The sequence below is a fragment of the Canis lupus genome, chromosome 21 (assembly GCF_003254725.2).
Source record: "Canis lupus dingo isolate Sandy chromosome 21, ASM325472v2, whole genome shotgun sequence".
In the NCBI taxonomy this organism is placed as follows: Eukaryota; Metazoa; Chordata; class Mammalia; order Carnivora; family Canidae; genus Canis; species Canis lupus.
In genome coordinates, this window is record NC_064263.1 from 5,985,029 (window position 1) to 6,010,804 (window position 25,776).

The 25,776-nt window shown below is 42.2% G+C and overlaps 2 long non-coding RNA genes across 2 annotated transcripts; one reads left to right on the plus strand and one right to left on the minus strand.

Moving 5' to 3' along the window:
* Window positions 1-8,565: 8,565 nt before the first annotated feature.
* LOC125753238 (uncharacterized) lies at window positions 8,566-25,637 on the minus strand. The gene is made up of 3 exons (XR_007404567.1): window positions 25,489-25,637; window positions 24,259-24,911; window positions 8,566-9,058 (listed from the first exon to the last, which is right to left on the minus strand). It is a non-coding gene; the product is annotated as an uncharacterized LOC125753238 (long non-coding RNA).
* Window positions 20,995-24,946, plus strand: LOC112641989 (uncharacterized). The gene is made up of 3 exons (XR_004808023.2): window positions 20,995-21,265; window positions 22,094-22,328; window positions 24,290-24,946. It is a non-coding gene; the product is annotated as an uncharacterized LOC112641989 (long non-coding RNA).
* Window positions 25,638-25,776: the final 139 nt, after the last annotated feature.

Here is a 25,776-nt window from a genome sequence, read left to right on the forward strand (position 1 = left end):
TAGGTTGAAGAAGAGCACCATGTGGCAATTCTTTAGGCAAGAAATAACAGAGTCCTGAATCTCAAGGGCAAGAACAGTGAGAAGATGGGGAAGGATTTAAGAACTAGATTGGAGGAAGAAGCGCTATAAAATAACAGGGATGCCTGCATAGTCCCAAAGCATTTGTAGACTCTTCTGAGTCACCTGCTCTACCCCTATTTCACAGGTAAGAAAACTTTCTACTAGAGAGGTCAAGTAACTAGTCCAAGATCACACAACTGCCAGCTTTACCTACTCTGAAGTGACACCAGTAATTTGGATAATTGCCATACAGGTTAATTTCTTGGGGCCACTAAAACAAAATACCACAAATTAGGTGGCTGCTGAAAACAAGAGGCTAACGTCCAGGATCAGGGCGCCAGTAGGACTACACTTCCTCTAAAACCTCATGGGGCACCCTTCCTTGCCTCCTCCTAGTTTCTGGTGCTTTGCTGTCAATCTTTGGCATTTCTTGGCTTATGGATCCTCTTCACATGATATTCTCCCAATCTGCCTCTGTCTTTGCACTGTCCTCTTCTTATAAGGCTACCACTTCTATTTGGTGGAGGACCCACACTTTTCTGGTGGGATCTCATGTCCTCTAATTACAGCTACCACAAATCTGTCCTCAAAGAGGTTCACATTCGGAGATGCTTGGGGGTCCTGGGGTACCTAGGGCTCCATTCAATCGCCCCACTCCTTCCTCAGTGGGGAGGGTGGGGAGAACACAATTCAATTCAACCTGTAACACCGTATCAGGTTGTCTGCTGCAAAAGGGCATTCTCTTAGAATAAATTGGCTCTCCGTGCCTCAATACAGGTCTTTACAATATCTCTTAGGACCTATACACCTATACATGGAGGTCTAGTGCTTCAAAAATAGGCAGGTCTTGACTCTAGTAAAGGTAAATCAACTTGGATTCAAAGAGATTGGAATAACAGAGGAAGAGTGAGGTAATCTCAGACTCTGCTTCAGGGTTTCCCCCTCAGCATTCGCACCCTGCTGTCCTAGCACCAAGGGATCTCTCATAGGTCCCCGAGCCTGGTCACAAGCTATCAGTTTATCTGTCTGTAAAGTGGGGAGAAGGTAGCTTCTCAATTCTTTCTCCATGGTGCAACAAGCGTTGGGTGAACAGAGAATCCGTGACATTTTATCTTCCATGGCAAAAGCATTTTTCAGGAGTAAGGCCCAGTGAAAAGAATCAAATCTTACCCTTCTGTAGTCTTCTAGACTGCTGACTACTGAGGAACAAGAATCTAAAATAGCTGATTTGGCCACGAGCAGGAAATGCACTCCCCCACTTCCTCCCGCCTCCCTCCTCCTCTGGGCACCACAGCTGCTCTGACCTCTAACCTGCCCTGGGGTTTTCACATCCCCACACAATCCCAGTCTGCCCAGTCTGCAGAAAGCCTTTCTCAACAACTCTGGGCACCAGGAGCGTGTCCCCTTGAAGGGTGTTCAGATGCTGAAGGGGAAGAATGAAAACAGGATGAGTTCAGATACTTCTCAGTTACATCTTTCTTGTAAAGAGTGCCAGGGCATTTATAGAAGTATTTGGAGGCCCACTGTGTTCCTCTCAAGGCTCCCAGAAAAGTGAAACTTAGATCACACCAAAGCACCTTCATCTGAGCTTGGGGTCATTCAAACAGAGCCTGAACAAAATTTAATTTTGCTCTGGCGGTAAGGATTTGCGGAGCAAATTAATGCTGGAGTGTAAACAAGGCATCTTGAGTCAGCCTAAGAGACTGTAAAGGACAACCTGCTTTCAAAGCTTGGAAGCAATCCTTTTACATGCTAATTACAAACCCTTCGGTGTTTGTGAAAGCCAGTTCCTCTGGGATTTCTATTTGCCAACAAGTTGTTTATTTCCAGTTTAAAGGAAGGGAAGGGTCTATGAATTATTGAGCAGCGACCCTGTGTTTTGCCTGTACTGGATGAGAGATTGCTTCTCTTGGTCTTAGAGGCCATCCTTGGACCTAGCATTGCCCCGGTCCGCACCTGGGGAAAGGAGATGTGACCCAGGGTGCAGAGCTGGCAGTCCCTGGAGCTGGATTTCAAACCCAGGCAAGCCTGGACGCCAGAACCTGTGGGCCCATCTCCTGCATGTTATCAACCTTCAAACATAAGTCTGCTTCTTCGGAGGACAATCATCATATGGTTTCACTCATACATGGAATATAAGAAATGGTGAAAGAGATTATAGGGAAAGGAGGGGAATTGAGTGGGAAAAATTAGAGAGGGAGACAAACCATAAGAGACTCTTAACTCTGGGAAACAAACAAAGGGTTGTGGAAGGGGAAGTGGCTGGGGGGGATGGTGACTGGGTGATGGGCACTGAGGAGGACACTGGGTGTTATACTACTATATGTTGGCAAATTGAATTTAAATTAAAAAATGCAAAAAAAAAAAAAGTCTGCTTCTTTCTAAAGTATATTCCCAAATTCAGTGTTCTTAGTATTTCAGAATGGTCTGCCTCTAGCCCAAATTAGCTAGCTCTTGTAAACTCAGCTTTCATTTCAGTAACAAGGAGAAGGAGGCATTCAGCCAAGAAGCAAGCTGTCAGAGGAGAGGGAGATTGCAGGTCTGGGCTAACACATCCTAGCCTGTGGTGCTTCCTGAGCTCTACCAACCACTCTGCAAGAAGATGCAATGGAAAATCACTCCCTCTTTGTTATATCTTATTTTTTCTTTGGGGAAGATGTGTTTTCAGCACTCACAGGAAAGACAGACTGCCTGTGGCCTCATGGTGCAGGCCAGGCAGGCGAGGATCCTGCCTGGGAACATAATAAAGTGCGATGCCAATGCCAATGCCAATGCCAGGTAGGGAGGTTTAACCCTTTGTGACCTTTCCAGTACTGCTGGCACTGTCTATGAGGTCAGAAAACCCGACAACAGTCGGGTTACAGCATGGTTTTAAAACTGCTACGGAGGTCTACCCTCCCCCACCATGAGGCAATATCTACAAGTCATATCCTTAAACTTCCCACTTAGACTTATTTTTAAAGCATACACCAAACACATTTTAGTGAAATTGGAGAACTGGAGCCTTTGACCCAGAAATGAAACAGCCGTTGGCTTCCAGACTGCTTGTCATGAGACAGAAGACTTGAAACACCAGAAGCAAGTTCAAACCCTATAATGTGCAGTATCACTCTTTAGATGTGCCAGGAGCTGCCCAGCAGCACATAGTGCATGAGACAAAACAAGTTTCAAACAATTATATGGCGCAACATATAAATCAAGCATTTAAAATATTTATTGATTCAGAAATGTTTGAGGCAAAAAAAAAAAAACAAACAAAAACACTTGCATCCCTAGGGCTCTTATTACCCCCATAGGACTGTTTGGATGCAAATAATCTTAACTATTGGTACCCTTCACCTAAGGAGCCTTTCAGCCTCAGCTTCAAGTGCAGGGGAAGTGCAAATAGCCTCTGCACTTCAGAGTGGAGTTTGCTTTGCTAGGAAACCGTTGAGCAAAATCCCAGCACGCTCTGATTCACTCCGGCTGCTGATTGGCCGCTCTCCTGGCCGCTGACATCATCCTGTTGCTGGGTGGAAACTGCTGCACCGCCGTCCATCCTGCCTGCAGATTCTAGAGAAGGCGACCTTGTACTCAACAGCGAAATCACATTGTAGCTCAAATGGAACGCTCTCCTTCTGCGATCCTTTCCATCACCTTAGGCCTCTTAAATAAGAGCACGCACGCCTGCAACCCCCCACCCCACCCCATAACGGTGCAAAAGCTTTTGCATGGCACTCTCTCCTCCAAGCTACACAACCCAACCTCCTTCTAGAATACCTTCCTTCTTTGAGGGTAGATGGTCGATGTTGTCTACATCTCCCAATGAGGCTGGCTTTCCGATCGGTGTATGTTTACCTTTATCAACAGAATTGAAGTCTGTTCTTAACTGCTACTTGGATAGTGAGCAGTACTTCGGACTTTCTGTAATAAATGCTTCCCCAACTGTCATTCTCCTAGTGTTCTGTGAGCCATTGATAAAGGGGGAAGGGATGGCAAAGGCCAACTGGGGTATTGCCCTTTACAGTTTGCAAAGTGCTTTTTACATTCATCCTCATTTGTCCCTCACAACAATCCTATGACTAAGTATATGGCTTCCTCCATTTTATAGATAAGGAGCCAAGCCCCTCAACATTAAATTCTTTGCCAGCCACATAGTCAAAAATGACAAAGCTGGAACTCTAACCCAGGCTTTCTGACTCTCATTTCTGAACTTTGTCCACTCAGACATAACATCTTTCAGCCCAGGGAGACTTTAGTGGCTTGCAAAGGTCAGTCCAAAGTGGCTAACCCAGTGTCAGAACTGACCCAGCAAACCTCATTCTCTGCGCAAGACCCTTTCTTCTAAACCTCTTGTGAGCTCTCAAGACACCATTCTTCAGGTTTTCTTTAGGGATGCTCTTAGATACACATTTATTTTAAAAATCCCTAGGCTTTCACTTATTAAGTGAAGCTTTAAGGGGAAAAAATAGAAGGCTAATATTTCAGATGCACATTTGCATACATTACATAAGACTTCTATAAGGGGTAAGCTTTTCTAGTTGCAAGGTTTATTTTAAGTTTTAATGGAATGATTTTGACAGAGTAGAAATAGCAGGCTTCATACCAGCTCAAGTAACTTAGGTGGCAGAGGCATTTCTGCCGTGGAAAGTGGGGCTCCTCCTCATCTCATCTCGGGAGGAAACACTGGATTTCTCTTGTTGATCTCCAGCTGGGATGATTAACCACCATTTGCCTGGCTTTCATCTTGCCTGGCCAGGGCTTTGCTTTCATCTCATTCATTGCTCCAAACCCTTGCTCTCTTCAACTTTTTTTTTTTTTTTTTAAGATTTTATTTATTTATCTGAAAGAGAGAGAGTTGGAGCACAAGGCAGGGGGTGGAGGCAGACTCCCCACTGAGCGTGGATCCTGACTTGGGGCTGGATCCCAGGACCCTGATATCATGACCTGAGCCAAATTCAGACACTTAACCGAGTTAGCCACCTGGGTGCCCCCTCTCTTCCACCTTTTATGCACATTTGAAATATTTCAGCTTCCCTAAGTTATTTTTACATAGGCAGAGAAAGAAACCACCGAGTTACTCCTTGGAGCCCATCACATCTGGTTTGCTTAGGCAAAAACAATACTCCCTCAGCCATCCTGATTTTTAAAGGAGACAGACTCCTTCCACAAGGACTTCAGAGACTTAAATGTTGGAGGAGGGGATGAGAAGTGAGGGTACAGATGACTCAGACCTGAAACTGTAGGCGTTTATTTTCTATCTTGATCTTTTGTGACTGCAAGCACAAAAACATAGTACTGTGACTTCTGTTCTACAATTTAGCTGATCTCCAGGTACTGTGAATGCTTCCATCTATCCTCCCAATAGTTACCTTTCCTCCCTTTGGGTATATTATGGGACTATGTGTCCCACTTAATCCTCATGTATCCTGACTCCTGTGTGCAACTTCTGTATACATGGGTCAGTCTCTGAAATTGCTTCATTTTACACTGCTCCGATGTTCAGGTTTTCACTACCTGTGGAAGTACAAACTTACTGATGCTGGTCTTTCTGTGTTATTTTAAGGTAACACAATTTTTCATATTGAACAATAAAATCTTGGTCTAATGAACTCTCTGGAGTGAACCTGGGCAGTCTCCACATCCAATGCTTCCCACTCCCTCAAGTGAATGCACCACACCTTTGCTCCTGCTGTCCCTTTGCAAGAAACGTTTGTCTTAAAAAAGGCACAGAGTTAGCACTCAGTAAATGTTGAAGAAAAAAAAATCCTATGGCCACATAGCTGGTTGGTGGTGGTTAAAACTAAAATTAGATCCCAACCTCACTTAAACAAATATTTTTTTTTTATAAAGAAACACATTAATGTAGGTTAAGACATTTGTACAGTATCTAGCCCATTCTAAAGCTCCAGGCCTGAAAACTCTCTCCTAGGATTCCAGGAGCTGGATCATCCCTTTCTCTTAATCCACCCAACTCCCTCTCCCTGCCTTTTGATCTCCCCTAGGAGATTCATTTTGCCTAGAAAGTGACAGATAAAATCAAGTCAACAGAGCATCTATCATGTTCTGAGCTAGATGATCTCCAAAGGTACTTCCAGAATGGCCCCCTGAATCCCTGGGCCTTGCAAAATTATACTCAGGCTCTGGAATCAGGTGTCCTTCAAACCTCAGCTCTGCAATATAGGAGCATGCTGAGAAGGGAACAGATCCCAATATAAACGTGCAGATCATTTTACCTCCCCCCATCTGTTTTATACTTTTATTTACAAATCAAGAGTAGTCACAGATGCACTTCTTATATAGATGAGGATTAAAGAGTGTGAAGTCCATATCACAGAACTGAGAAGTGGGATGTAGAAGAATCCCAATAAGTGTTACTGAGTATTTTCGCCAAATGGACAAAAGCTCAGAGGCTGGAAGGGAAAAAAATCAAGGTAACGAGGAATAAAATGAAAGCAAATTTCAATAATAAGTATCTGTCATGGCTCTGTTAAAGAAAAAAAAAGTGAAATATGCTGAGATAGTATGAAAGATTAGATGATTAACATCAAAAAGAAGGATTTTTGTTGCTGTTGTTAATGAGCTTTGCCAAATAAAACTGTGGCTTTTATTACATTTGGTAAGCCTGTTAATTAGAGTCCTTTTGGCAAAATCCAGCCCTTTTGATATACTCTAGAGATGAAATTGGGGATCAGTGATACATAGAATCTTTCTCCTGACTTCACTGCATCACTTCCAGAACCTCTAGGATAAACTAGAGAGACAAAAATCTTTCACAGAATATCAGAAAATGTTTCCTTAGAGTGAAGCATGTGATACGGTGGCACTGACTCTGGGGAATGAGCAGGAGCCTGCGTTACTGGCTCGGGTAGACCTGGGAAACGTCTAAAGGGCTAAACTTCATATTTCAATCCTGGAAACTTATCAAATGGCCTGGCTGTCTTGGATAATTTCTGCAAGTCCATAAAAAATGATACAGGTTAAGTTCCCGAACGAACGTGTACTGAGTGAGCACCACACACAACACACTGTGCTCCGTATGGGAAATCCAGTGAAGAGTAAAAGAGCTATCTCCGGTACCGACAGTCGGGTACCCGACAAGGGTAAGGCACAATGTCACAAGTACAAGGTCACGAGTACTGTGATCCACAGGTGCCATGGGTTCCTAGCAGTAGTGTACTCCTCTCTGGTTACAAGCTATGGAGATGCTTCCCAGGAAAAAAATACCTCCTGGTATCAACGTGCATTGATTAATCAATCAGTAATCACCTAGAAGGGAATCTCTAATACAGCCATGCCAAGGGGACTCAAAGTTCCTCAGAGACCTGTCATCCATTTTAAACGTAGAGTCTTAAATTAGCAAAGAGAAGACATGTTTATCAGATCTGCATATTGCATCAAGTTGGGAGAGAGCTAGTGAACTGACGACTACAGCAAGATTCAGAAAGATCTAGCAGGCTGGGAGGATGGCCTGAAACCAATAAAAATGTAAAAATTTGTATTAAAAAACCAAATATATAAAAACAGGAGGAGAGAGAACCGACTTGGAAGCAACCTGTGTGAGAAGACATAGGGAACGATGAACTGGAAGCTCTTCCTTTGACTACAAGTTTCTTTAGCTAAACCAAATGTCATTACTCAGCCGTTAAGGACAGGGATCACATCTTAAGTATTTTAATCCCTCCTTCGCCCACCATAGGGTCAAATACAGAGTACCAGCTCTATGGAACTTTCTTTAAAAAGGGTCAAAAGGGAAAAAGCCTAAAGCAATAGGGCTTCGCAAAGGAGTGGGTTGTGGTTGAGGCCACCAGAAAAGGCTGTCGGCTCTCTTCTTCTGCACAACCTTCCTGATGCTGCTCTGGGCTTTCTCCTCCTGTCTCCTGAAGCTGAGAATCGAAAGCAAAATCCTCTCCATGTTGCTTTAACTTGCTCAGGGAACCATCCCCTGAACCGCAGCCCAGACCAGAGCCCTCTATCACACACTGCTGGTTCCGACCATGTGGGAACTTTCTAGCACTTACTGCAGTCAGTTAGCCCTGGCACAACCGTGTGCCATCCGCCTCCCTCGCTCCAGTGTGCTCCCTGTGAGAGCCGGGGTGTTGGTCATCCTATGTCTTCACCACTGTATCCCAAGTACCCAGGCCAGTGTTTCTCAAACATCAGCACCCAGTGCTCCTACAATAAAATGTGCAACTGCATTCAATTGTCCATTTTTTGCACGTAATTTAATTTGGCTGACAACCACTGGTTATTAAAAACTCCCAAGCAGAGGCGCCTGGATGGCTCGGTGGTTGAGTGTCTGCCTTTGGCTCAGGGCATGATCCCAGGATCCTGGGATCGAGTCCTGCATCAGGCTCCCCACAGGGAACCTGCTTCTCCCTCTGCCTGTGTCTCTCCTCTCTCTTTGTGTCTCTCATGAATAAATAAAATCTTAAAAAAAACAAACAAACAAACAAAACACCAAAGCTCCCAAGCCATTCAACCCACATTTTACTAACCTAGTAAGAATTCACTCAACCAGAGGACTTTTGTACATTGACCTTCTTTATTCGTTCTTCAAAAAAAAAATTTATTGTATTGAGGATATAACAATGAGAAAAACTGTCCTCATGAAGCTTACAATCTTATGGAGCAGGCAAATAAGTAAGAAAGCAATTGCAAAGCAGGTGACAAGCATGTGAGGAAATAACCTAACTCCATATTACTGCATCCAGATATAAAAAGATCAAGCAAAAGTTTCATCAAGCTTCTTCACAACATATCAGTTTTCTTTTTTAACTCAACCGGCTGCCTGAGTGATGATACAGAGGGGCAGAAAAATTACTTTTTGCTGAAGTAATCTCAGTGTTTCCTTGGCCCGCAGAGGAAGTGACCCTATCTGCTGGCTTGGAGCCCTCAGCTGCAAACCTAGCAGATACTCATGGACGTCACATCGCAGAAACAGTGGTCACCGCCTTCAGAGCATGGAAAACAACAGATGTTTTCAGATGAGGTGAGCAACTCCTGATAGGAGCTGGATCTATAAAGAATAAAAAAGGAGAAAGTGAGGAGAAAAGCAGTATCTCGATTCCCACACCATTTAATTCCTTATGTCACCCAGACTTCCGACGATGGTCTTGGGTTGACGTTTAGAATTTCTACCGTGATCCCTCAAGGTGTACTGCCTCTCAGATGTCACCTTTGCTGTGTACATTCTTCTCCGTCTGCAGTGACATGGCATACTTGTCCTTCAGAATCCGCCGTAAGTGACGAGGTATGGGTGATACTCCTCTCTCGGGCAGAGAATACCAACACTCTATCTTGCTTGTCTCTCCAGCCTCGATCCTATACGTCAAGTTAGTCAGGTCCCGAATGATGCCAGTGGTAGTTGGGTTACAAAGCTTACCAGAATTCTGTTCTCTGCTTTTCACCTGATTTTTAAAATCTTTCCTGTTGCATATTGAAATCTCAGGTGCTATGAAGACACACACTGCACTTACACAGAGTCAAGGAACATCTAGGAAACTGCTCTGGATTATTTTGTTATCCCTTTTATAGGAAGCACAGATGTGCTACACTCAGGTGATCTAAGAGGTGAGTGGTTGCATTGTAATTGCCCACATTGTGGACCCGGCTGGGCTGACATTTTAATTTGTCTCTTTTGTGGCTTCCATTATCCTGGGGACCAAGGTATGAACGTGTCTGGAATCACAATTTGTGGAAAGTTAGTAAAATTCTGGAACAGTGCCAGTACCATTCAGTGCTTGGGATGGATTTCTTGGAGATTCTCCAAATGTATGGGTTGTCCATTTGTGCCATGTGGCCAGACTTGAGTCTAGAGGAGACAATTAAGATGAAATTATGTTTACTGCAGCCTAGTGGCACAATGGAAAAAAACTGAGGTGAGCGGTCTGAAGAGGGTGGCTTCTGTGTTTTAGGAGACTTTAGAAGGTTCCACAGAGGAATGCTGCATGCATGGGGTGAAGCTTGCAGATGCTTAGAAAGCAGTTACTATATAAATATAAAAGATGATTTAAAGGGCAAATGATGGCTGAGGCTGGAAAGGCTCTGGGTTTTGGCAAATGTGCTGTCTACTGAAAGAGAAGGTAGATCAGTGTGATAAACAAAAGCAGGCATTCTGGTTCAGCCTGGGCTGGTAACCCAGCTTCACCACTTGTTGGCTGTAAGACTCTCGAAACGTTCACTTCTTCTCAGAAAAGCAGCAGCATCTTGAAGTTAGGGTTAAATTAGGTAATACATACAAAATGGTTAGCATAATGCCTGAGGCTACAAAGTGTTCTGGGAGCCTTATAAGGAGGCAATCTAAAATGTTATCTAAATCCAGTGGCTTATAAGGCTTTTGGTGTCTCAAAGCTCCCTGGGAACTTGATGAAAACTATGGGTCCTTGTCCCTCAGGGGGAAAATGCACATTTACAAAGTTTTCGTGCAGTTTTAGAGAATTCAAAGACACAAGGCTGTACAACCATAGATTTTAGGTTAAGATCCTTTGTTCTAGGGCTAGGTCCATTCCAAAAAGAGGGAGAAAGTCCTCCATTTTATTTATTTTTTCTAATTTTTGATGATTTATAATCATAGTTCCCTAACTTTTTAGATGAGGAAGGAATTTTAGCTCATCTAAGTCCCCTCCGCCATTTTTTAGAACAACAGCTTTAAAATCCTAAGAAAACACTTAGTGTTTCAGATAAACAGGGAACTCTATCAATTTCACATTTCTATAATTTAAAAAATAAGTTTTCTTTTTATCACCTTCATTTTGAGATACTCCTTAAGATGTATTGTATTTCCCCTCTGTTCCTAACCCTGTGCTCTGAGATACATTTATAGCCATCAGAAGCTAACGTTCATCCAAAGCCCCATGATGGATGCAATGACCATTTTCTCTGGGTATTTTAATATCAAAACCTAGGCTGCTGTACCCATTTGATATTGTGCTATTTGTTGGACTATACTGCTTGAATATAATTTCATCCGGTAGGAATTTGTATTATCAGAGTTACCGAGCTCCTATGATGGGACAGGCTCTGTTCCTTCCTCCTAGGATCCGTGATTGAATAGAGGCCAGACAGAGACATGTGCCCTCATGCAGGTTCTAGTCTAATGGGCAAAATGATCTTTTCTTTTGGATGGATATGACTGGGGTTGAGATTCTATTCGTGGGCAGGAACAGAGGTAACCTGCCAGTTTTTAGCCAAGTGAATGTCACCAAGGCCTCCATTACCATACCTCAAAGACACCTGCCTTCATATACTTAGACAACAGTCAGCAGTATGGGCAGCACTAAACACAGAATAGCCATGTGCGTCTGGGCAAAATCCCACCCATAACTTCGCCTGGCAAGAGCAAGAACTAGAGCAGTAAATAGGCCATATTAGGGAGGTCATCCCTTGGTTTTTCACTGCAAAATATTTTTAAGCACTTCTATTTTGCTTCCAGGATACTTTGGGTGACTTTTGAGGAAAATGTGAACAACAGAGCAAAGATCCTCGGGTTTAGCAGTTTGCTGTAGTGAGAACAGAGCAGGGGATGTGGCTGACAATATGGAGAAGAGACAGATTAATTCAAGGGATAGGAGCCTGAAAATGAAAACCTGGAAGTAGCTCAGATAAGTGACAGGGCAAAAGGCAGGAGACATTAAAAGGCTTTGAAATCCTGTAATCTTGTTCAAGTTGTTTCCGGAGCCCCAGAAACAGTGTGACACAGTCAGTGTAGCTAATGTGTCGCTGGGATCCAGGGGCTCTGGGCGATTCACCTGATGTCACTTAGAATAGGGATAGGATGATGTTGCTGCATTCCAGAAGGCAAAAGACAAAGACAACAGAGTTGAGGTGGTGCTGGCAGGTTGCGGCTAGAGCCTCCATTCACCTTAGCTTCTTGTCCTGTTTAGGGGGACAGACATCTGGTCTTCATTCTGAAGCTACTTTGGGTGGCACCAGGGTGCTCCAGAAACTATGGCACCAACATACCGACATATCTGCCTTCCCTTCTCTGCTTTTTCTACCTAGAAAAATCTTACCCATTTTTGTTAACCTCCACATCTAGAACCTTACCCTTGCCTGGCTAAGTATATTCCTTAGTTATTTGGGAAATAGGAGACAGTCCTCTTGGCATTATCAGACTTTGCTTCAGCCCTTTTTTACCTGAGATGTCACTGCACAATGGGCTAAGAATGACAGTGAGAAAGCAAAATATGTTCATGACATTTGAGGAAAGTGAAATCAACCTCAATGAGTTGCATCATTTGCTCAATCACTTACCTATGACTTGGTAATACAGTGGCCTTTCTTACATGCACCCATAATTTGCAAGCCACAGTATTTTTGGCAGATGATTTGCTTATCTCTTGTTCCAGTGAATGCTTTGATAGACAACAATATATATATCCTGTATCCCGGGTCCTTGTAAACAACCAGGAAATAAATAAGGCATTTTGCCTGGTGACCAAGGCAGATTCCCAAGTGGGCTTCTATACACAGAGGGCAATTGTAAAAGGCAAAGATGACAGAACCAATGGCTTGGTCCATGCTTTATATATCTTGCCCATTACACCACCCAGAGGACCCTCTCAGCCCAGATCTATATTTTAAAAAACCAGACCCGTTAATATAGCTAGGCTCTTGCTTGAGTCATATAGAATACACCAGTCATATTATCTTTCATGATTTTGTTCACAATGCAAAAGGTAGTTGCCTCCTGAAGACTAAAGCTGAAGATCCTCAGCTACGTGTTAGTAGGCAAAACTCTTAAAATATTTTGAGGTGCTCTGAGATTTCCAGCTCTTCAATGTAAATAATATGAGCTGCCAAACTGCAATTTTTCAGTTAAAACTTTAAATAATAATGATGACTGGCTATCTCTAGCTTAGAAAAAAGAATTTATTCAGCACAAGACACATAAAGGGATATACGTATGTATGTGTGTGTGCATACACTCGCCTATATACACGTACAAGCCCACGTTCCAGAGAAGATCATCTTTCTTCACCTAGAGATTAGAATGAGGAATACATTGCCGTCATCTCATTTCTCCAAGCACTTAGCTTCTTCATTATTCGACATTATCTCTGACATGGAGTTCTCTATCTTGGAATGTGGATTGGATAGGCAAATAGAAAACAAAAACGTTCTTTGCAAACACAAGTGCAATAGAGATGCTTAATGATAAAAAAAAAAAAAAGATGCTTAATGATAAACCTTGCATGTTATCAAGTACTCAAGGCCCTTTTAAATCAAAACAAGCAGTGGTAAATGATAACAGGAAACCAGAGTATTAAAATTCAAGTAAATTACAATGCCTCTTGGGAAGGAGTATGATTGTTGTATGGAACTTTTTAAAAATAATGATAGCTAACATTTTCTGAGCACTCATAATCTGAGGGTCATTGTTCTATGCACTTTACATATATTCTTTCACTTAATCCTCAAAATACGCTATAAAGCTAAGTACTAAAAATGAAATTTGAAGAATTTTTGAAGTGACTAGATTACACAACATTGTAATAAAAGAAAAATATTTTCAATTTCACTCTTACAGAGCTCTTAGACAATATATTCCAGGTCACAGCTAAAATCATCTTTGTATAATATGTGAATGTTTCCATGTGTTTCCATTCCTCAGCATTCTAGGTCCCAATAGACATGTGCATCTCTGGATGTTCATGCTTTCTTGGAGAAATAGAAAATGCAGAGTGACAGGTCTTGTTTGTCCAGAATAACAGTAGAGTTGTCTCATCTCCAGCAAGTCCAACATAACCAAAGCCTTCCAGTATTGCCCAGAGAGAAGCCCCATTTCCTTTGGTCCCCCATCCGCAAAGTTTCCAAAGTTGTGGCAAGGCACACCTGCAAAGATGATCCTCATTGAAAAGGTGAAGTACCTCCTTCATTTTCCAAGGGCTTAACATAGCCTGAGAACTATTTACCTAGGAGATAGAGAAAGGGTCAAGGGTTGCTAAGCTGAGAATGAGCCCAATGTAAAGGAGAGAAAGAGAGAAGAGGGAGGAGAAAGGAGACAGATTAAGACTGATTTTAGGAAGGAAAAGAAGCAGGGACTCCTGCACAGACAAGGCATATGAGGCACAGGAATGAAAACCAAGAAAAGCCCAGATCTCTGAAGGCTAGTGATGGGCTCTACAGAAACAGGTCAGGCATTTAGGCACCTTCCACATCTGGCAAGTTGAAGCAAATTAAAACACTTATATGTGGGGATACCTGGGTAGCTCAGTCCCTTAACCATCAGCCTTTGGCTTAGTTTATGATCCCGGGGTCCTGGGATCGAGCCTCATGTGAGCCCCTCCCCTGCACTCATGCTCACTCTCTCACTCCCAAATAAATAAAAATTTTAAAAAATTTATATGTATTTATATTTCCAAAACAAAATGACCTCCTAGTATATGCCTGGTCTCCTTTATGCCCCATGAAGACCACCGCAGTGACCTTTAACCTGCAAACCGACACAAAGCCACCCTCATTCACTTTATCTTTTTCTTGGCTACTTCGTCCTGGGAAACTTTTGAGGAAATTGAACTTTGACTTCTGTTTCTTTTTACTTTTTAAATAATCTTTTTGGTTCAAAAACCCTAAGACTGTCATTACATGGGGCCAGCAGGCATTAAAGTCTGAATGAAGGATAAAGAATGGGAAGGGCAGAATCCCTTTTGCAGAGTTTTCTTCACATAGACACATGAGAATCACTTTGGCATTGAACGTGAAGGGGAGAAGCAGTTTGGGTAAAAGATGACTGATCTCTACTCTCCAACCAAGAGCGCAAAAAGTTTCTAAAAAGTTTGAGGTTTATGCAAAGCAGTCTTTCTGAATGAAATGCAGGCTGTAAGAATTTTTTATGTGCAAAAACTAAAATGGGGTTTTCTGGCCCAGTGAGTTCTAGTACTTTCTTTGGGAATGTCTAACTTTCACATCCATTTACTAATGAGAACTAAAAGTAATATTTCACATTTGCATATGCTTGACATGGAAATGAAGGAAGACTGTCTCAGTGAGTCTTGTTTGGTTGAAAGAAACAGAGGTACACTCAAGTTACTTCCCAAAGTTCGCAGCGGGAAGGAGATGACACGGGGGAAGGGAATTCTTACAAGAACAGGCAGCAAGGGCTGGACCGGAAACACACCAGGACTGGAGGCATCTCTAAGTACTAGTGTTTTAGTGCCTTCATTTTCTTTCTTTCTTTGCATTACTCTGGCTCCCTCAACCTTCACTCTTTATCTGTTCTGATCCTTCAAAGTTTGAGCCTGCATATGGTTCACGGCATCCTCCCACAATCCGACTTTGCTGCCAACTGGCTGAGTGTCTTAGCTTCCCATTGCCAAATCCCCAAGAGAGGCATCTGATTGGCCCCAATTATCATTTTAAGCTAGTCACAGATGGCTGGCTGGGTTACAGAATGGCTGTCTTCAAATCAAGTGTCTACCTTTTGGTCCACTCATCGGAGAACAAGGGGCAGACATAGCATAGAGCATGACTATTTGGAAAAAGGCCACAAGCAGAAAGATTTCCTTAGAGGAGGATTTGGATGGGACAGGGTGAGATGAATATCTCTAGTTTGCTGGCAGATTATGTGGAAACCAGTTTATTCATCTTCCTTCTGAAAGGAGCTAATCTCAACTAATCACAATAGACCCGGACTATTTGTGACAAGGCACCTGAGAGTGGCAGCACCGCCTTCTTTCCTCTCCTCTTTCCCTCAATTTATCACCTTTAACGCCACTACCTACATCCAGCACTCTAACGCCACAACTGACCAAATGCCTAGGAATCTTCAGACTTATATATCAAAACATGAGGAATTTCAACTTAGGGTGCCAACAGTATTTTTCATATTCTAGAACCACTCAATTATTATATTTTAGAGTAACATGCCAGTGGGCAATAAAATATTAGAATAGGGAGGGGCACCGGTGGCTCAGGGGTTGAACGTCTGCCTTTGGCCCAGGTCGTGATCCCGGGGTCCTGGGATGGAGTCCCACAACGGGCTCCCTGCAGGAAGTCTGCATCTCCCTCTGCCTATGTCTCTGCCTCTCTCTCTGTCTCTCATGAATAAATAAATAAAATCTTTAAACAAATATTAGAATAGGGAAAACACATACGTCTCTGCCAGCTCCCATGGCATTTATTTTATTAGGATCCAATTAATACAGATGCCCAAACTACATTTGGTGAATGTTAGAAGATCTAACTCAGCTGACCTCACCGTTTGGTAACCTAATATAGAGAATTAGTTCAAAGAACATTTACAATAATGACTGATTATATAATGCCAAGGCAGGGTTGCCTAAGACTATAAACCCTGGCATCAAGCAAATATGAATTCAAATCACAGCTGTCTTATAATAACTGTGTGACTTTGACAAAACTGCTAGTCCCTATTTGGATATAATAATAACCACTCCATAGGGGTTTTGTAAATATTTAGGCAAGATCATGTTTATAGTATTACTTATAATCAATAAATATTTAGATAAGATAATTTAGGCATCAGTTATTGCAAAATGACTGGCACATAGTAAGCACTCAATAAGTGGTAGTAATGGTTTCTATTACTATCACTATTTTGATTATAATATCATTACCATGGGTGTTGTGGGGATTGCAGAATATAGATAAGAGATATGAGGATTATCTTCAAAAACTATAGAGTCTTAAGTGAGATGATATAGATGTACATATTAGAAGTGGGGCATATGTAGAATTTGCACATTATGCAAGTGGAAGTCAGCAGAATGGTGGACTAAGTGGGAATTGTTATGTGTGAAATAATGATGTTTAGTGATGGTCTTTAATCAGGAAAAGGAGGTTCAAATTCTGGTGAATTTTCAATAAGGATAACACCTCTTCAAAAAGAAAGGAGGGATTGCTCCAGTGTAAACGTTTATCTGTTGTAATGTAAAAAGCCAGGATGCCTAGGATTTTCATAACTGGAAGATGAACTCTATTCAAAGCATTGAGAATTGCAAATGGAAAGGACCTACTGGATGGAACACATGGAAGTCACTGTCAGAAACTAGGGGACAGCCCACTACTTGGGTGTACATTTCACTTCCCTGGGGAAGCCTAAGCCAGGTTAGAGTCTCCTGCTGTATATTCTCTTCCTGTGTTTTCCCTACAAAAATACTCACTACATAGTGAGTATTTACTTACATTACTTCTTTAAAGTCCATCTTCTGAGCTAGGCTGTAAGTTCTGTAAGACCCTGACTTACTATTCATCACTTATTTCCACGACTAGCCAAGTTCCTGGTAGGTGGTAGGTACTTCACAAACATGCTGAGTGAATGGACACAAGAATGAACTAAGTAATGAATGTGGAATTCAAAGGTGATTTCATCATATACTCTTCTGCATTGTTCTCTAAAATTTATAAGGGTTAGTCCTGACTTCCTGTTGACATTATAAATTGCACTGAGACACAGCAAGGATTCTGTATCATATGCCTCTACCACAAAAAACATCCAATTACAGGCATAAATTCTCAGAAGGTCTTTCTGAGCTCTTTGCTAATAATCCTTTTTACTACTCTCCGTATTCTATTTTCTATACCAATGCAGAGATGATACCTCAGTCTCACTGTTAGATTTTAAGCAGGTCTTTTGTTATTTTTATTACCAGGACTTACTACATGGTAAAGGTCCCATACATAAATAAGTGAATAAGGGAATATCTAATCACTATATATTTCAAAGCATACTATCCAAACTTGTAGCCTTCTAGAACCTCACAAATTGTTGTTGTGATTCCAAACTTGCAGTTCATGTAGAAATAGTTAGCTCAAGCTAACATTTTATCTTTGAAATTGCTGTCTTTGTTGTTACCATTCACACCAATGTTGAAAGTTTCTTCTTGCTAATGAGGCAAATTTTCCCTTTGCACAGAAATATTTTTTTAAAGGTTTACTTATTTGAGAGAGAGAGAGTGTGTGTGTGCATACACACATGCATGCATGAGAGGAGGAAGGGGCAGAGGGAGAGAGAGAATCTCCAGCAGACTCCCCATTGAGTGTGGAGCCCAGTGTGGGGCTCAGTCCCAGGACTCTGATGTCATGACCTGAGCCAAAACCAAAAGCTGGATGCTTATCTCTGAGCCACCCGGGCACCCCTGCATAAAAGCTTTTTTACAATTTAGGATAACTTGAGAGCTTTTCTTGGTAAAAATAACATGTTCTCTTGCTTTCTAGTTGTTTTCTAGACTCTAATACATCTGATCATTTCATCTAACAAGCTTTTCTGAGCACCTCTTAGTTTCTAAGTATTTTAATTACTCCAATGAATAAGATTCATCCCTGAAAATGCTCAGTCTTCATGTACCATAGTCACATTCAGAGAGTCTGAAAGTTGAATGTTGACTCCTGCAAATCCCTCACAATAAACTACAACTGCATTGAAGACTTCTGAGTCTACAAATAACTCTTCTGTACTCCCATCAGTTAGATCCTACTCCCAAACTTCCTTACTGTCATGTGGATTTTTTCTATTTTATTCATCCATGTTCCTTTTTAACACCTAGACAACCTATTTCACAACAATCTTTCTTGAAATGTGGAACATATTTCTCTGAGTTTCCTCATCTCTAACAGAAGGATATTGAGAATTTGGGACAATGAATTTGGCATACCAAATAGACAAATAGGCTAACAAGGAGAAATAATCCCTGAGTGAACAAAGGAAAACCCAACACAACTCTGACAATTTTGAGAAAACTACTTGTATTTTCTCCTGCCTACTTGAAGAAATTCTCCCACTTCTCTTATATCCTGCTTGCACTAGATTCTCATGGAAGTACTAAGACAAAACAGACCCACGGAATTTTAGAGTATGGAAAAGTCTTTGCAACTCTCTACTTCAACGTGGATTAACCACAAATATAATGAAGTTTAAGCCTCAGGGTTCATTGTTAGCATTGGCCCTGGAAGAGGTCCAAGCAATGTGTTCACATGTCCATATTTTTAACTAAATATCAAAAGTAAGCTATTTTAATCATTATTGGCTCTGCAGCCCAACATACCTCCTTAAAACTCCCCCTCATGCTAAAGGAACTGGGAAAGCTGTGGGTATTTTTGTTGATCTGGCTAAGGAGTAGTTGAGATGGAGAAACCATTGGCCTGGGTTTACTGAATTATATCCACACATATGTGGATCACAGCCATTTCAGTGTGTGGTTGCTCCTTTGAGTTGTTCCAGTGTAAGGACGGATTCTAGACAGTTCCACTGCCCATTAGGCCCATTTACTGGCATCATGTCACAAAGATGTAGGACTAGAGGCTGTTTCATGATGCATATATGTCTTAAGGCATTTAGCACTGGAAATGTATGGTAGGGAAAAGATAAAACTATCTTTCTATTCTCTCTAGAGAAGATAATATTGCAAAAATAATTGTCATATGAAGAGGAAATGAGCCAAAAAATGTAGGAAAAATGCAATAAAGGGTAGTATCAGATAGTTAATTAATAAACATTTATTTGGATTTTGTGATGTTTATGGTGTTTTTACCCTTTTAAAATTTGTTGTGATTTTGTTACTGATTTTAAGTCAGTGTTCATTTCACAACTAATTTGCATCTATAATTTTATATTCTTTTCTTTAAAACTCATTATATAAGCTTCAGTCTTCCTAAAACATGGATTTGGCCTTGGCCCTACTTAATCACCACTCCACATTTAACAGATGAGGCCCTACCATATCACATGGTTCACAGTAGTACTGAACTAAACTTCAGGTCTCCTGACTTTCTGTCCATTGCCATTTTAACCCACATTATCTTACTTTTGAGAAGTAACCCAATAATTAATGATCTCTACCAAAATCAATCAATCAATCAATCAAATTAAAAAATCCCCTGACCACAGTATATAATAATAGTAAACACATATATAGCATTTCTTACATGCTAAGCATTGTTTGAAAGTGTCTTACATATAGCTCATTTAATCTTCAAAACAACTCTGTCACTAAGCTAATATTAGTATCCTCATTTTCAGAGCAAAAATTTATACATAGATTGGTTAAGTGAATAGAGCAAGGTCATAGTTTGCTGAAAGCATGACATCCTTCGTATTGTGGAGCTAGCAGCAAACATTTTTTATGGCCTTACAAATATTCTAGTGTGCATTATTTCACTCAATCTTTACATTCACCGGCTAAGATATGCAACATTATTACTCCATTTTAGACACGAGAAACAGAAGTGTAGAGAAATTAAGCAACTTGCCCAAGGTCATATGTGTAGTAAGGGGCAAAGTCAGTACTCAAATCCAAGCCTGACTCCAGGGCTAGGGCTCTTAGTCTGTACATGATAATGCCCATCAAAGAAGACATCCTCAATGTCCTTCTATTATTGTCACATTCCCTATAGTCCCCAAAGTTTCAATTAGAATGGGTATGTGGGCCAATTCAATTAAGAAGCGGGGTTAGCAGCATAAAGGACATTGCAGGCCTCTCCCCCCTTAGACAACTATCCTCAGCCTTGTGTAATGCCATTGTACACACACACATACACACAGACACATTTGGATCTTAGTGGAATATTTGTTCTTTGGAAAATGAGCTTTGGTAAGAATTTTCTTGGTGGAGATGAGGGTGTGTGTGTGTCAGGGCATGTAACTATCATGATATTCCGTGCATCTGATGCCTGTCATCAACTTTTGCTGTCCCTTAGAGATGGCAAATTTATTTTTGATTCATATTCTGTGATAAAGAATGACAATCAGCAGCCCAATGATTTAGAAAGTTTATAGAGGTGGCAAATCCCTCCAGATGGCAAGAAGAGAATGTAAAGAAAGTGGCAAAAGTAACCCCTAGGGAGTGACAAAGACCGCCGTAGAGAGTACTTGTCCAGAGCCAGAGAGCAGGTACTGGGCTCCAGCAAAAGGTTGTCATGAAGCAATATGAGCTCGGTGTGACAATTTTTCTGTGATCTGACAATTTTTCAAGATAAACTGGAAATCTGGATTTGGGGTGTAAAATCTCCCAACTTATAAAAATTTTAAAGTGATTCAGTTTTTGTTTGTTTGTTTGTTTGTTTGTTTGTTTGTTTTAAAGCACTGTGCTGGCTGACATTGTGTAGGCCAAACAACCAACAAGAACCCCACATCTGTAGGCCTCTCCCTGCAAGTCTGTTTTGTATGGGGTTAAATGCAGGGACCTCTGAAATGGGAAATTACAAGAGATAGCCGAGAGAAATTTGGATCTTGGTGGAATATTTGTTCTTTGAAAAATGAGCTTTGGTAAGAATTTTCTTGGTGGGAGTGGGTGACTCAGGGTGTGGGATGGAAATGGGCACTAAAGCAGTAGTCCTTTTGGATCAGATCCTCTTAATTTCTCCTTTGGAGTAGTATTGGTTTGGGACCTTGGAAAAAAAATAGCAGGAATCTAATTAACAGCTCAAAGGGAGCAATCAATTTACAATTGTGTGAAGTGCAAATTCCTTTGTGCATGAAACAAATTACAGTATTCACAAATTTGTAAATAATGCAGCACTTTCTGCTATCCAAATGCTTTGGGTCCCCCCAGGGAGAAGGAGAAAGAAGTCTGAGAAGGCAAAATGTTAGAAAATGACCTATTGTCTCAAGAAATGGAGTTTAAAAAAACATCTTTAGTAACTGATTTTTTCCAACTGAATCCTTATTTAGGAACTCTAAAGGGGCCCAGTCCTTAGGTCAGTAGAATATCTAGAGAAGTAAACAATTTCAAGTCCAAAAGTCACAGCATGTTATTAACAGGGTACCTTCTTTCAAAATTACTGAACGGGAAAAGTTGCCCCCAATCCTCTCTACACCATGAGTTTGTAGCAATAGCCATAATAACCATTATGTTCAATGTGAGAGAAATAATTGGTGACAGATAAGGACAAGAATCCAGCCGATCTGCTCTGCAGCAAAGGTTTTGGGAACCGCTCAATTCATAAATATTTACTGGGGCCCTTTTATAAGATGTTATCACTGTTATTCAAGATTCAAAAGATGCCCTGGAAGAATGCATGGTGTATTTAGGAAAGTAAGAGTGAAAACTTTTTTTCCCCCCAAGATTTTTAAAGCACTTCTCTTCTGGTTCAGCTAGGAATTAAGAATCCAAAGCAAATGTAAGTTCATCACCACCCTCAAGGTGTTCACAGTCTAATGAGAAAGGAGAATTTAAGCCAATCATTTCAATACTGAGATTGACGCTAAAGAAGAGATAAGAGGGTGACACCATAGACAACTATGACAAGTGCTTGACTCCACCAGGAGATCTTTCAACAGGAGATGAAAATCACCAGGCAGAAGGGAGAGGAAAGCATTGGAGGCAGAGGTGAGTGGACTATTTATGGGCTTGATGTAGGAGAATGACAGTTCAGATTTGTGCTTTCCAAACGATTCTCTCCCCTGTGTTCTCATTCACTGTGGGATGAGTACAAATTGGTTAAGCCTTTCCACAAAATATTTTAGCAAATTGTAACAAGAGCCTTAAAACATATTCACATCCTTTCAGTTAGAAATTCCATATCTAGGAATCAGAGGTGCTGCCAGAAACTTATGTATGAGGAAGCTTATCACAGCATTATTTATAACCATGAAAAACTGGAAACAGTCTCCATGTTCAATAATGGAGTAATGGCTAAATCAGTTATGGAACATCTGAGCCATATGATTTTATGCACTATGTGGAGGGAAAAATCACATTTTAAAAGAATATTTCAAAACAAGCGAAAATTATTTAAAAAACAATGTAAAACAGTTAATAAAGTATCATCCTAATTTTGTAATAAGTTAAAAAGTAATTCTCAATGTTGATTGTAACTTTCACCCATATCTTACTTTTCTGAAGTTCTTTCTTGTTTTATACATACTAGACAACAAAAGGGAGGGAATTTCTCCCTGTCCTGTGTGAAATCAAAAGAACGGCTTTTTGTTTTCTTCTGTCTTGAGTGTGATGCAGGATTCACAAGTCACTTATTCTCTTAGGTCACATTCTCTTTATGATATCCAGGATGAGTAGAAAAGGAAGGGAGGCCAGGATCCAGAAGGTGAATGTTAGAGTACTCAGGAGAGCAGAGAGCAAGGATGATAGGAGTGAAGGTTGTGAGGACCAGAAAAAAGGGTGGTGGTTGTGTGCTGAAAATGAGTTATTGGCTTGAAGATTTCAGGGTTGAAAATATAGACACATATATAAGGGTTCAATATAAGAATGTCACAATGCAGTACATAGTCAAATGTCAAAAAAATAAATGGCCCTCTGGACAAACAATAGAAGTCTGGAGGAGTCTGGTGGAGAGATCCATCCTTTGGTCACATACATGTATCTGACCATATATCAGTGAAGCTATTCCTCTAAAATCTCCATTTAGCAATCTTTGTCAGAGGGGGTAATGGTAGAGATTACACTATCTTGGCCATCCTTTCTGGGGAATTTAGTTACTGAAGAGCTTAAAGAACTTCACTGTGAAAGGATTTTAACTACTAAGAGGAAAGGTTATATGAAGAATATGATAGAAAACAGTCTGACTCTAAAACACTATTTGAGAAAATTCAATCTCTGCACAAAAATTCACTCCATCCTTCAATATCTCCTATCCTTTAAAATGTATTCACATAAAATCTGCTTTACAAGAGAGAACCAGCCAGGAATATAGCCCAAGAAATTTACCACTAAATGGGGACACATATGTGTTTCAGTTCTTAGGAAAACTGTGCCTTGTTAACTTTCTCCCTGGATTTCTTGGTTGTCTACATTGAAGAGCAGGTGGTGATTTCTCTCCTTACCTAATTTTCTCGCTTTTTACAGTTTCTGTTAAGCACTTTCCCCACACTACTATTCTAGGCTATATATGTCTACAACAGCATCAAGTGACCTTTAGCTATCTCTGGCTAAATGGATCAACACATTTACCCAACCACATAGCTCAGACCCTTCAGGGGTTTTCCAGTCAATTTTAATTTATTTAAACCTGACACTGGCAGATTTCCACTTCCTTTGTTCCTTGTGTAGACTGGGTTTATGTGTGTTGGTCTCTAAAAGGGACAGAGGAGGCAGCTGTTGAAAAATGAGATTGACAGTTTTAACCACACAATTTGGTCTAATAGCTTTGATATGCTAAACTTGCTAGCTCCTCCAAGTGTACCTTCCTGATTTTGCATTACAACGCCACACTGAATCCCTAAGGAAACCGGGGAGGTGTGTGTGTGTGTGTGTGTGTGTGTGTGTGTGTGTTTTAATTAAAAAAAAAGAAAGAAATGCAAACCAGCGAAACCGTTCTTTTACATTCTCTCCAGATTCATTCTGCGGACTGCAGGCCTTCAGAAACTCCGGTCCGCTAGAGACCTGTATGAAAGGAGAAGCTGAGAATACAGATGGTGTCCTAAAGATCGAAAACAGGTGATGTCATAACGCACAGTCCTGTGCGGTCACCGCCAAGGCCGGTGGGGATGTGGGGCTCCCGCGAGCACGGAGCTCCGCGCCCGAGGGCCAAGCCAGTTATCTCCGCGGCCGGGAGGACACCGGGGGACCCGGCACCAATCAGGCTCCTGCTCGGCGCCTGCCTTTGTTCTCACCGGGGAGCAGGTTTCCGTTCCGGGTGTCTCGCGTCGGGACCCGCACTGGACCCGCACGCGCGCTGCTGGCTTCCTCGGGAGACCTGCCCTCTCCTGCGCCCCACACTCTGCCAGCCGGAGCTTCCCCCACGTCCATGTGCCCTCTCTCCCTAGAGCGTGCACGCCAAAATCCTGACTCACCATTTTTAGCTTTGAAGGAGGCAAGTCCAGCCCCATAGTTTACAGACGAATTGTTCTCTGAACCCTCCTTCCCGAGCCAGCCTCTGAGCTATCCATGCTTCGGATCAACTGCCTCAGAAAGGACCATGGGGTGGGAGGATCAACCTGTCTCTGTGGCCATCTCCTGCTGGACAAATAAAGGAACTTTACTTGCTGAAAGGACTGCGAGAAGGTGCTTCAGATGGCGGAGGAAACCGCTACACTAGAGAGGTTTCGTGTCCCCCCCCCCCCCCAACTCGATTAATGGTGTAAATGTATCTCCCAACATCTACCCCTGCCTCCCGCCCGTGTCTCAGGTAACTGGTCTTTTGCAAAACAAGGCTCAAGATAAACGATGCATAAAGTTCTTTGAGATCCCTGGGTGCCAAGGGCTACGTGATTGCAGTCTTCTGTACAGCTAAGCTAAGATTCTGGCCGCGAGGAAGCTTAATCACTGCCCTGACAGTGTGAACGTCCGCAACCCTTCTCAAGAAACCAGGAAATATTCAGCTCAGTTTTAGACTCTCTAGCCAGGCTCTAGCGCCCAGCTTTTTCTCTCTCACTCTCCTTACCATTTTTTTGCAGGGACCTAGGGAAGGGGGCGTGGCTTGCCTCCGGGGCGGGGCGGGGCTTCCGGGGATATTTGCATGCGACACACCCTCTCCGTCCCATTGGCGGGGCCGCACCAACTGTAATCCCTTCCCCCCGACTCCCTAACTAACCCGCCATCTCTCTCCAGTGCCGAGCCTCGGAGACAAACTTAACTTGCCCGGAGATTCAAGGCGTCCTCGGCCTCTGTGATTGGCCGGCGCCGCTCCCCGCGGGCTCTGGCTGCTCATTGGCTGCGGGCGGGCGGCGCGGGGGCGTGGCCGGGGCTGTCCGCCGGCGGGAGGGGGCGGTCCCGGAGCGTGGAGGTGGTGAAGGTGGCGGGGAGGCGGGGGCGGGGCCGCACTGAGGCGCTGCGGCGGCGGCGGAGGCGGCGGCGGCAGCGGTGGCGGCTGCTCGGCCTA